Source organism: Poecilia latipinna, unplaced genomic scaffold (assembly GCF_001443285.1).
Source record: "Poecilia latipinna isolate Pla-1442-1.1 unplaced genomic scaffold, P_latipinna-1.0 Scaffold2868, whole genome shotgun sequence".
In the NCBI taxonomy this organism is placed as follows: Eukaryota; Metazoa; Chordata; class Actinopteri; order Cyprinodontiformes; family Poeciliidae; genus Poecilia; species Poecilia latipinna.
Window position 1 is genome coordinate 32489 of NW_015115484.1, and position 10866 is coordinate 43354.

The window sequence follows — 10866 nt, forward strand, 5'->3', positions numbered from 1 at the left end:
TGTACTTAAGTACAGTAACGAAGTACTTGTACTTCGTTACTTCCCACCACTGGTCACCACATTACCTTAGTCCATAAAAGCGTTTATTTCGACTGCTTTGGCATGCTGCAAACTTAGTTTATTGAGTTTTCTTCTGAATCAGTACATGGGCATCAGCTTTTCTCCCGAGCCACAGTTAGCCACGGTTTAAGTGATCGTTTCCATCAAACACAAAGATGATCTTACATTTCTCTCTCTGTTAGGACGTTTTGTGGCTGCAACGAAGTTCATTTCTGTTTTCTTCCATGAACTCCTTGTTTTTTTTAAGAAACGTAGAGAATCAAGACTAAAAATCTTTGAATTACTTACACGTTTGATCGTAGCACATGCGTCTCGATAGTCTAGACATGTGTGAGGGACTTCCTGAAACTGTTCAAGACTAATTTGTATCAATTGAAAAAGTATAAATCTAAGCGGAAAAGACGCGGGCTTCGTCAAGACATCTGCTCAACATGCTAACGCTAGTCCTATGGAGATTATGGAGACTTGCAGTATTTCTTTCATACCTATAACAACGACAAACAACCTTATATTTCTATGTCCTCCTCACAATACCACAGAGTCATGGTGTCCATATTATCAGTGAGCCAGAATTTCCTCCTACTTTACACAGAAGACATGGAAATCATTTTTCCACATCACAAAGATTCAGCCTTTCATGGCTCCTTTTACTTCCATTCTCTAAATCTACTTTAGTATCGTCTAGCGCTGATTGATTAGTGTGATCTCCTCAAGTATAATTTCTGTCTCCTATCCAACAATGTGATTTGTTTAATACAAATGCATAAACTGTCTCCTAATTAACATGTAAGTTGGGGAAATTAAGGACGTTAGAAAGCCCAATTTACTATAAATTGTATCGCAAACTTCTAGTTTTTTGACATTGAAAAAAGTATATCTACATATCTTAACAGTGCTCACCAGAGTGAGGGCAGTCCTAATCTGTTCTGACTTCAAACCAGAGTCTCGTGTTTTCACAGGGATCGCATTCAACTGAAACACGTCCATCTGTTTCTTCTTGTGTGCCACCACGTCAGAGCGGGTTAAAATCTGGACGGACTTAAGTGACAGTGAGGCTGTGGCACGATCCCACGTTGTCTGAATTATCCAGTGTCATGTTCACATGCTCATATGAATTTATTCATATTTTTAGGCTGCACTGCGACGGCGCTCGCCAAAACACTTAGCGGCGTTAGAGGGAAGCATGAAATGCAACCCAGATTTTGTATCTGCCGGTTGCATGTGTCACTAGGTGGAGTCGGATATTTCCATTCTAGATGTTCTCTTCGACCGCAGCTATGGAGTCCTGCACCAAACACTCACTCTAACAGAGGTCTTCAGTTTTGTAACAGCCTTGAAAAAATGGGAGAAAGTGCTTGTCTTTAATACTGTATTTACGTAGTTTACGCCATCGCACTCGGTCAAGAAATCCAGTTAAAAGCGATAAACTTAATGGTATTCTTTGCAAATGACCTCACATTCTGTGAACATCTTTTTTTTTTTTTTAGGTCTGTACTTTGACTAGGCTTTCTATCAAATAGAGCAGAATAAACTTTAATCGTCACATGAGTAAAGATATTGTGGGAACCAGACTTAACTTTCACATCACAATTTTTCACTTCACACGTGCATATACTTTTCTTTTTTTTCTTCTCCATTATTGAACATGCTTTAATCCAAACCATTTCATTGTTGTTTTGTCTTTATGTTTAGGATTGGTGTGCTGCTGGAGGCTGAACCTTCGTCCCCGGTCTCAAATATTTTGCATCCTTCTTCCACACGTTTGCCGTGTCCACACATAACATACGCATCTTCTGTCAACATAAAAGCAACATTCAAACATTGCTCAACACATCCTGACATCCTGTTGACAAGATTCTGCTACTTGAGCAGCGTCTCGCAGCAAGCCCTCCAGAGTTCTCATGGACTTCTTGGATGCTTATTTTTTGCTAGGTTTCAAGTTGCAGAGGGTTTAAAGTAAAAAAAAATAAAAAATGCATACAAAAGGCATGCATTCTTTTTTCCGAGAGGCAAAAAGAACCAGCAGCAACGCCACCGTTTCCTTTAAAGACAAAGAAGCCGGCGCTCCTCCAAACTTCACAGCAGAAGGTAACTTGATGTCCAGACACATGAAATCCATTCTCGTCTCTTCAAAAACTATGGTACAAACAATCTGTTCTGGAGATCTGATTAAAGAAACACGTCTGACAAGACTGCCTGTTCTGAGGCATAAGTTTGGGGGAGAGAGGGAAGCAGGAAAAAAAAAAAACATCAATTAAATATTTAATGATCATCTATGTGCTAGATTATTCTTGGCTGCAACATGAAACTTTCTCACTCCTCTTTACTTTCTTGACAAACGGTGCCATGAAAAAAAAAACAACAAAAAAAACTCTGAAATATTGCAAATTGCTGGCTTCCCTCTTTATATTCTGCAATAAACTTGAACTAATAAGAAAGAATGTGTTCACCAATGGAATTTATTGGGATTTAGCTCCTAATTAACCAGGCTTGGTTTTATGTGTCCCTTTGTTTTTAAGTCTTTTAGATTAGACCAAATAACCCTCTGCTGTCTCTGGCTTGGTTTTCAGTGAAAATATGTGTGGCCTCCGCTCGTAAGTGGATAAGCATGTTTCCCAATGTGTTTACCTTTGGTTTACCAAAACACTCAGAGCTCTTGTGGTTGCTGATGGACAGTAAGCACACACGAGCAACTATAGTGCGAAGAACACTATTAAGCACCAGACGTGGGCCGGATATCGATATTGAGGCACACCAAGGTTTTAAAAAGTTACATTTTGAAAACTGCGGGGAGTTTTTCCATCATTCAGTCCTTTTAAGGAGCCAAAGAACGAGTCGGATGGATACGACTTCTCAGGATTTAAGCAGAAACTTTTTCTCAGACGACTCTAAAGCATTAAGATAATTTGATTTAAAAAAAAACAAAAAACATTTTATTGTTGCTTTTACTTCATATTTATAAAGTCCTTGTCCAGCTGGACTGCGAACCTCTGCGTCAGTCTCACACACTTTGCAGCAGCCTCCCACCAACAAGTTTTCCTCCAGGATTGTCCTGCGCTTACCTCCACTGATTGATTTTAAATCATTCTGTAAAGAGAAATGTCACGTTTTTGTGTGAATACTGTAAATACTGTGTCCTTATTTCTTCAACTCAGTGAGCCGCAGACAGCATTTGTTTACCCCTAACCCATGAAACTGTTTTGTACAACATCAACAGTGAAAATCATCTTCTCTTTTCTGGTGTAAATAAATAGATACAGCAGATCTTATTATCTTGCTCCTTCAGATCTCGTGTCAACGAAGAAGACAACACAGGATCATTTTTGGAGCATGAATGGAGCAGAAAAAGTGGCCTGTGGTCAGTCCATACTGGTTAATTGAGGCAGTTAACGTAAAAAAAAGACTTAAAAGCCCAAGTCCCCCTTGACACTGATGGCTGTCCTATAAGGGACTCTCAGTGGGGCCCTCAGGTCTTTTGATAGGGCACTCGCCATCGTCCTTTGGGGCCGTTTCACCCCCCACAATAAACAAGCAGCCCTTTGTCACCAAGAGAAGGGGGGGGGGTCTTGAGGGTTCCTCCTCGTTATTATTTTCTAAAGTAATTATACCTTATTATCTGTGTTTACTTTAGCGGGGGTGCGAGCATGCAGGTGTGGGCCATTCTGCAATGGGTTGGCAGTCTCTCTGGTAAATGCACTCCTGAGTTAAAAAAAAAAAAAAAAAACTCACCCCTCCATCTTTACTTGGTGGTTTTTTTGGGGGGGTTTTAGTAGTAGTATTGTAGCCCCACTGTTAATTTCAGCCCAACAAAAGAAACGTGCAATTATGGCTATTATAGTAGCAGCTGCACGCTTCCTAGCTGTGCAACGACAGCTTCATCCTCACCCCGTCGCACCGCTGAAGGGATCGAAGAGAAAGGGGAGAAGCACAGAGAGGGAGAGAGAGAGGGAGAACTGAACCGAGGGAGCTGAAGCGGTCACAGTAGCCTCTGCAGAAAAGAAAAAGGAAAATATAGCCTGAGAGGCTGGTGTGTTTCTACAGTGCAGACGCGGCAGGGACTCTCGCCCACAGCCTTGTGGGCCTTGAGAACAATGGAGCTGCCATCTCCCAACATGAAGTGTTATGAAATAGTTCTCGCCACAGTTCGATTGGCTGCTCTCTTGCATGTGGTCTCAGAACTGCGTGGGCCGAGGGGAAAGAGGGAAAAAAAAGAAAAAAAAACGATTTGCAAATAAGAGAATGCTTATCAAAGAGTCTGGAAGAAAAGAATCAGTTTGCAGCCTTTAGGAGCTCAGTGATGCAACGTTTAACTTCTTTTTTTTTTTTTTGTGGAAATGATTGAACTTATGCCTATTATTTGTGTGTAGTATTTAACGAGAGTCACCGTGACTCGTTCGAGCCAGGTTGCCCGACGACGGTGTAACAACAACAGATGCAAAAATTAAGAGCACAACTGAACGCGACGGAAGAATCACAGGCTTTGTGGTCTTTGTGCGGCTGAATATCGACGGGGCCCCGCGGAGGCCCCTCGACTGCGTCAAACACTGGGGAGCAATCTTAACGCTCTCAGCACAAACAAAATGGTCACAGGTCCTCCTCTGTTCCTCTCACTTACCGATTTCTCTCACTCGAGTGACTTCCCAGCCCCATCGCGTGAGCATCTGAGCCCAGGGCTCTTTAGTTTCACCGGCAGAAGACAGATCTGAGCGACCTGCACTGTCTAAGTCAGAGCCAAACACGCCAAACCTTGCTTTATTTTCTGCAGCGTGCCTCCGCACAATGTTTTATTTCTTTCATTAATAGCTACATCAGCGGCAGCTGGAGCATGCAACGTAGACTCTGTGCTCAAGAGATCTGTTTGGCTGCGATATGCAGATAATTGAGATAATAACTCAAGGTAAACGGGGATTTGGTATTTTCCCTGAAGAGTAGAAGTGACTGTCAGATGCTTGTCAACACGCTTAGACATTTTCGGTCTTTGAACGTGCAATACAGAGCATACAAGCTGCCGTTTTTCCAAGAGTTTTAAGCCTTCAGTGCTTAATAGCTCAACGTGAGTTACTTAGAATCTGGTGTAATCTGGCTCTGTTGAAACAAAGGCAGACGGCAGCGGAGAAACCAAAGCTTTAACAAATGTAACTTGGATTAGTCGTAAGTGATCGGTTTATTTCTTGTTTGTTACACATGTTAAGCATGTGTAAACGCCTCAATATTTACTTGGGCGACAGATTGCAAACACAAGAATCCGTCTACAGAAAACTGCACTTCGTGAGGGAGCGTAGAGTCGTTATCTTCTATGGGTCGGTGGTGGAGAGAGAAATGCCTTCTGTTATCATCTGTCGGGGTGGCAGCGTTAGAGTGAGCTCAACATGCTGGTGAATAAGGCAGATTCTGTTCCTCTGGAGATGATTGTGCAAAGAAGGATTTTTCATAGCATAATAAAAATAAACATTTCAGACAACTCTGAGCATCTGGTTCACCGGATTGTTATAAATCAAGAAACCGTGATCAGTCAGAGGCTTCTTCAGATCAAGTAATACTGACTGCTACAGGAGATCCTTCTTCCCCTCAGCAATCATCCTCTACATGATCTCGTTGGAGAAACCTGCATAATATGACTTATTGAATTTGTCCTTACAATTAATAAAGTATATTTAAATTGAACTGAAATGAGGATGCTTTTTTTTTAATCATCTCTTTTGGTGTGTAATACTAATAATGTAATAATCTGAATTAGTAACTTTTTATTGATCTGATTATCTAATCCAGTTTATGCGTTTGGGGGTTATTTCTGAAGCATTAATTATAAAAATAACACACAGTAAGATCCTAAATTTTAAAATATCTAGTAAAGGTTTACCCATTGTTTTTGTTGATGAAAGATCAAATATCCCAGTTTCTTTTATTATTATTTCTAATAGCCCTCACCTCATATTAAGTAAATAATTTCTATGTCTTTTTCCAGGATTAGGACAATTTAAACAACTTAAGCACAAATGATAAATGTAATATTCTTAGTCCACTAATCAGCTGCTAATCTGTTCAAAGTTAATCTGCCTCTCGCTCAGTGCTAGTCTGAAGATGTTCTACAATGTTAGCAAAATGTTAGCAAAAGGACTCAATTCAATTTCAGATGACTTTAAACAACAGCATGTTTAATGTTGTGTAAAAATATGTCGGCAATTTTAATTTTAGCGTATTCTTATTTTTTACAGTTGAGATTCTGTTATTGGGTTCTAGTTCTGGTTAAGCAGAAATTAATTTAAAATCTTTTTTTTTTTTTTTTTTAAACAAGCAGCTTTCCGTTTTTACTTTGGCTTTTGGGGGGTTGAAGGTTAAAAGGTTAAGGCTTAATTTCCTTTCCGTCATCTGATTACTGAAGTTCCAGGTTATAGAAATATTTACACCATCATCTAAATAAATCAGTCTAAAGAAATTACTACTTTTTAGTCTTTTATTTAACGCCACAAAACCAATTCATATAGCATTTGTTCTACAGAATTATTTTTTTGGTATGGTCTTGACTTCCTTACATAAAAGGACAAAATATGTTTACAATAAATTTAAGCTACACATTTTGATTTTGCATATTTACCATGTGAAACAAGTCTTTGAAAAACACCAAGTGTTGTACAGATATTACTGCAGAACAAAAATTAGCTGTAAAAACTGTGGCTGTGTATTGTGAAGCGACCTTCGGACCGCCTTTGGCCTCACTGGCATCCGTTTCACCTCATTGGGACTCTTGGACCAAGAGTGTTGAAAACACAGAGAAATCATTTCACTGGAGGAGTGTGGCAGGATTAAATTGGCCTCTGGTTCAGTACGAGTCCCTGCTGTGTTGAGCGGAAGAGAAGGGCCTGGATGGCAGTAAGGGGCAGGCCCAGGCATGGCAGGCCCCATGCTGAGACCCCCTCCCTACCTCTGACAAACACGGCAGTGGATAATCTCTCCTTCAGGGACTCGGCTCAGCACTTTGGGGCTCAGAAGGGAAGGGGGGTTGGGGGAGGCGTTGTGAAGCTTGGCTCTAAGGAACCGACTCTGGATGTGTGGCATTCACCGAAAGCACACATCCACATGCTGGCTTGGATTGTGTGCACAGTTTATGTACGTCTCAATTTTCTCTTGTCTCACACTTTTTGTTCACTCCTTTGTCACGCTGTCAACTCCTGACAGTTGTCAGTAAAAATACTGAAGCCAAATAATACATTTCAGTTCGTGCAGCACAGCAGTCTGAGTGGAATTCAGAAATATATGCAAGCCAAAGTTAAAGAACAATTTTAGAGGTAAAAAGTGTAGTTTAGCAGTTCAAGATGTTGTTCTTCCCCTCCCCCCACCCCCGAGACAAACCCGCTTTAAAAATTGTACATATTTCAACCCAAAACAAGGTTCTCTTCTATACCTGCAACATAGTTATGGCGTATGTACCAAAAACCTATTGATTATTTTGTATTATTACTTAAAGATTTGTTACCCGATTAAAAAAAAAAAAAAAACAACACTACTTAATGATACGTTAAAATAATTTTGGATTAAAATTAAACCAGGTATTAATGGAAGTAAAACTTGTAAGCAGAAAAAAAAAACTCAAACATTTTGCCTCCTAAACATCAGTTTTTATTACAAAAAAAAAGAATGAAATGACTTATAATCCTTGAAAGTCTTCTTGTGACGAACGGCCATCCAGAGATGATCAAATATAAATGTCCTTGTCCAACGTCACTGAACAGTGAATTTGCGCGAGCCACTATGACGTCTCCATCTTGTAACCATGTTTTTCCAGCTCCGCTCTGCAGGAAGGAGAAAGAAAATAGAAAAGATCAAGTCAGCAGAGATGATTACTGGTGGGTGGTTGGGGCATAAGTACCCTCTGGTATTGATTGTAAGAACCATTAAGAGATGGAAGAGAGAGAAAAAAGAACTACATAAATATTAGATAATGCATGCAGCTATGGATTTGATGATTATACATACAGATGGCAGCTGTGCCCTTAAACAATAATGATATCTTTTAAGAAACAACTTAATGGTAGGTCTATTGTAATTGAACTAAATAAAATAGCATATTACTATTACTTAGTTCCAAGTGTACTCAAACATAAACAGAGCCGCCACTTATCTATCTACAGTTATTGATTATATATGCGTTTTCAAAGCATTATGGACCTGGAGATAACTCTCCGAACATAAATCCTGTTAAGATCAAACTTAATTACATTTTTTTTTATATATTTCACATACTGATTTTTAGACATAATTAGGGCATTAAAAACTAATCATGAAATATGAAATGGTACACTACCATTAATAGAAAAGCGCGCTAAAGAAAAGCAGCAGAAAAAGACACAATCTAAAAACAGCAGGACAGTCAGAATCCCCTCCCCTACGTAATTAGCCCCACCAAAAGTTCAAGACTGCCGGCTGCACAAAACAGGAAGAACATGAGCTAAGCAAAAATATTTGTGACCCTGATGTCACTCTTGTTTTTGACATAAGTTTTGCTGAGAATATCAGATGAGGGTACATTATTGTTTGATGTAACATTAATACAAATATCTCATATCTGCACCATTATATAAAACCCAAATAGACATCTTCAAAATAGTATAAATCTGTGAAACAAAAGCTGTAACTGTAATTGTATCTGCACAGCAAAACATAGGGGTCTCACTAAATTATACAGGGGCCGGAGGAAGAGGATTTAAAATGCAAGTTAAATAAATGTAATATTCATGAAGGAGACATAAAAAAACAACAACAAAAAAAACATTTATTTTCACTGTACTGTTCAACTTGGTATGTTGCTGTGCTTAGCTAAGTGAGAGCTTTAATATCATTTGTAGTGCTACATTAGTCATTACCTCAGCTGATTTGAGAAATCGTCTTCTACGTTGTCGTCGTCCCAGTTGTCTTCCCAAACATGAGCATCTTCATCTTCATCCAGTCCCGTCCAATCTGACATTTACAGCAAATCAGTTCGAGTTACAATTATATATTTGTATTTTAAACTCTCAAGACAGAAAGTTAAGCAGGAAAAAGCCCTTTTTCTATAGCTGTAAACAACAAAGTAGGTGAATAATGTTGAAGTTTCGGTCCGATCAAAACAATGTTCGACTGACCTTAAGATAAGTTGAATTTTAAATCAAACAAATAGACTGCTCATAATGTTTGCATTGTGTAGCAGACCAATAACCATGTATTGTTTTCATCAATGTCATGAAATTTATTTGTGAGCTCAGACTTAATCAATTGGTGCTAAAAACATTGCCTACGTCAAAAGTGCTAAAGGTAGTGTAAGCAGGGCTTCATGCCATATTCAGACACATCCTTTTTGTCTGCATTTGACACTGGTACTAAAGTTAATAATAAATTATCTTTATTATTAAGTCGAAAATGATGCAAGAAGATCTTTACTGTATTCATTTCAGGTTGTAATGTTCTCCGTTAATGCCTATAAAAGGTTTTGCGTCATTTTTCTACATAAACACGCCTTCTGGCTAAAAGTAGAGCATGTATACGAACATTTGCTCAAAATGTATGTACAGTATGTAACAAATAAGGCCATTTTTTTCTGTTTAAGTTCACAACCTTTACATATTTTAATGCAAACTGTGTCTCGTTTTATGATACCGTTGTGACACACTGCTAGCTGCGATGAGCTACAGCTTGTACAGTAAAAATTAGAAGTGATATGGCAGAGAAACATTACATGCAAGTTTTCCGATACAGTCCAGAGACAACATGTTGGAAGATTTGATTATTGTGGTTAAATAATCCAGTTTCAGTGGAATGTTTTGTTTTGTTTTGTTTTTTTCGGTTAGCTCGCAAATGCTAACGCAACTAGCCTAGCTGAGTCACTGTGCGCGGCCTCGCAGCGAAAATTTTAGGGCTGTGGATATCCTGTTCAAAGTTAAATAAGCACCTTATATATTCACAAAACACGCAAAATATTTACCCTCAGCTGGGAATTCTTCAAACTCGTCGTCCTCCTCCAATAAGCCCAAGTCTACGGTCTGCTTCTTGTCTGACATGTTAGCTCTGTTGCTGTGTGCTGCTCTGTGATGAATGGTTCTCTCACACCGTGGAATTATGGGAAAGTGAGGCTGTTCAGGCGGGTGGCTACTGCGCAGGACAACGCAGAAGTCATCACTTTCAGGCTCAAGCAAAGCTACAGTAGTTTACAGTAATATGATAGTGGATAGAGACTCAGCTGAGGGCAATGAAAACATAAAAAAAAGATAAAGAAATTTAGAATCCGACATGGAATTAACAATATCAGTATGATTATAATAAATGTATCTGGCACAGAGGAAGATGGCAACACAAGTAAACAGAAGTGCTAGAAGATGTTTCTTAAAGTAGTTTGATTTGTTCATTTATAAAATAAGATTAAAATGCACATATACGTTTTTATGATAATTATTTACATTTATTAAAAAAATAAATTATAAAATAAAAACTTTTTAAGGATTAAGAACGAGTTTAAAGTCTTCTTTATGCATTTAATTAAAAATAGCACATCTTTACACCATAAACTTAGACAAAAAATATATGCATAGGCTTATAGGTCTATACTTAGATTGACTTTTGATAGAATTATTGAATTTTGACAACTTTAGGTACTGAACAGTGTGGCACTTAGAAGAAAGAGGAAAAAAGATAGTAGAATAGTTCTTATCTTGACAATATTAATGAATATAAGGTATCGTGTTGATGTATATTACTCCTATTGTTGGTTCACACATTTTGTACCAGAATGCATTAATACAAAATGGATAAATGTCTATTTAAAATCTTTAGCCGCTT

General features: G+C 38.5%; 1 long non-coding RNA gene across 1 annotated transcript; it reads right to left on the reverse strand.

Moving 5' to 3' along the window:
- Window positions 1–7664: 7664 nt before the first annotated feature.
- LOC106939421 (uncharacterized) lies at window positions 7665–10148 on the reverse strand. Its single transcript, XR_001422839.1, has 3 exons — window positions 10016–10148; window positions 8922–9015; window positions 7665–7850 (listed from the first exon to the last, which is right to left on the reverse strand). It is a non-coding gene; the product is annotated as an uncharacterized LOC106939421 (long non-coding RNA).
- Between the last annotated feature and the right edge of the window lie 718 nt (window positions 10149–10866).